Genomic DNA, 2,460 nt, shown 5'->3' on the forward strand with positions numbered 1-2,460 from the left:
GAGTTCAAGTACATGAGGTAGACTAAACTCGGAGGGTCTTTTATTATTCGTGTACTACAACTTTATTATTTAGTAAATCGATTTCGACTTAGAAGGTCGCGGAGAAGTTTTTCACCGAATTCTTTAATTTTCTCTTCGATAACACGTTTTGGTATTATCTTGTGATTGAATCTCTCTTCCTTACTCTTGTGCTTTATCTTTATTATTTATTGCTCATGTGTATACAGTAGAGTAGATACAGTGATTACGCTTTATTTACTCTTGTTCCACACTTAGATAAGTTCTAGCCGTAATTTAAAATTTGGGATCTAAATAAACTCTTGTATTTTAGCACAAATCCGAGCTTTCAAACACTATAAAAGCAACACAAATTCCAATATATATATATATATATTTTTTTTTTTAAGCTGAGTAGAGGTATGAGCTCTTATTCAATTATTTTATTCTCTTTTCCTTTGTTCAAATCATGCAACGTCGTAGTTTTTTGATCAATTTAAAATTTTATAAAATTATTTTATTCTACCTTACAAATAAGTAGGTTCCCATGCTAGTATAATATAATATAATTCAGTGCCACCACTCCAGGTTGTAAAATTGGCAAGAAAAATCACATACGCGTAAAAACTCTTGACATTACAGAGGCTAGGTGCTTCAACATTCACGTACCTTTCTGATTTATTTGGATGCTAAACAAAGATGATACTTTAATTATCACTTCACAATACGAGAGATGAGATTGTAAAATATCTTTAGTAATGAAGGCAAGCTTATTATATCTTTAGAAAACTAACTGAACACGAGCTAGAAAAATAATTGCTGCAACATTCCTTTCGATTGGTAGAATTGAATGCAACAAAATACAGAACATCAAAATCAGACATGAAAAGTTGAAGACAATCTACAGGGGTTTATAACAAGTATACATGATACAAAGAATTAGTTAGAACTTATAACAACAGAACATAGAGAGACTGGAGTGGGATAATCAAGATGTATACATGGAAAACATAAACTTTTCTGCCTGTCATATGATAAATTACAAACTAAATGAAATGACCAACAATTGCACACCTTGCCCACCAACATACATATGGAAACAAATAGAATTCAATTGTAATTTAGCTCTGTAGTATCTAAAATATCACTCTTTAAAATGGCAGCTCAGACAGTAAATACCAAAATGAGTTGGTTCTCAGTTTAAAAGGCACGATACGATAATATGTATAACTTTGTAGCTTGCCTGCATTGCAGATCAAGAACTATGTCAACTTCGGACTTTGGTTTTCTCATGTTTCCCAATTTGGATTAACAGCTGGTATGCCAACATAACAAATTAACAAAAGCACAAAATAAAACAATTATTTTTTTTTTATAAGTAATAAAGATGTATATTCAAGAAACTACCTCATGAAAACAACATAAGGCAGGCAAAGGATACAGGGGAGGAAACAAACAGAAAAGCAACAAAACAAACAACAACCAACAAAAACTAAGAACAAAGAAGAGAACTGAGGAACAAAGGGAGAGAGTCACTAGAGGTGAGTCCCCACGCCCTAGACCAATCAAAAAGAGAGCCACTGAAGAAAGCTAGCAACTGGTCATCGGTTTTATCCTTGTCTTCAAAGGTTCGCCAGTTTCGCTCCCTCCAGATACACCACATTAGACATAGAGGAGCTAAATTCCAAATGCTAGAGGAGTGCTTTCCCAACCAATTCCACCAACCAAAAAGCGTATCTGCAACTGATCTTGGCATAACCCAAGAGATCCCAAAAGATCTGAAAACCAAGCTCCACAGCTGATGAGCTTTGACACAATGGAGTAGCAAATGATTCACCGTCTCTCCGCTACAACGACACATAATGCACCAGTCAACAGAATCAAAGCCTCTACCCCGCATATTTCCCCTGTACGGATCTTTTCCCAAACTGCAGTCCAAACAAAGAAAGAGACGCGCGGAGGGGCCTTAACCTTCCAAATACCTTTCCAAGGAAAGATAATAGGCGAGGGACTCCGAAGCTTATCATAAAAAGAACGGATGTCAAAATCCCCCTTCTTCGACAACTTCCACCTCATACGGTCTCCGTGCTCTGATTTAGGTAAATTAGAGCCCAAGGTTCGAAAGAAAGCCTCCACCTCACCTGACTCCCAATCATTTGGGTCCCTGAGTAATCGAACATTCCAGCTTCTCCTATCCGCGGACCCTAACCTTCAAAGAGAAGAGGCCACAAATGCCTCTCTATAATAAGCAATCCCATACACAGCCGGGAAGGATATATAGAGTGGTGATTCCCCACACCACTGATCTGTCCAAAATTTCACTCTATCCCCCACCCTACCTCAACTGAATGAATTTTCTAAACACCTCCCAACCTTTCCGGATACTTCTCCATAAGCCACACCCTGGACACCCTACCCAACTGGTGAAGACCACACCCCCCACTCTTCCCCAAACTTCAGAGC

General features: G+C 37.6%; 1 protein-coding gene across 2 annotated transcripts in view; it reads right to left on the reverse strand.

Moving 5' to 3' along the window:
- Nucleotides 1–887: 887 nt before the first annotated feature.
- LOC112007110 (uncharacterized) overlaps nucleotides 888–2,460 on the reverse strand; it is a 6,263-nt gene continuing 4,690 nt past the window's right edge. The window contains exon 8 of one of the 2 annotated variants that reach the window (XM_065776262.1): nucleotides 888–1,240. The gene's annotated coding sequence lies outside the window, so the exon portion shown is untranslated. Of the gene's footprint in view, nucleotides 1,313–2,460 lie in introns of both variants that reach the window. The other variant, XM_065776263.1, reaches the window with a different exon arrangement.

Source organism: Quercus suber, unplaced genomic scaffold (genome assembly GCF_002906115.3).
Source record: "Quercus suber isolate HL8 unplaced genomic scaffold, Cork oak 2.0 scaffold_131, whole genome shotgun sequence".
In the NCBI taxonomy this organism is placed as follows: domain Eukaryota; kingdom Viridiplantae; phylum Streptophyta; class Magnoliopsida; order Fagales; family Fagaceae; genus Quercus; species Quercus suber.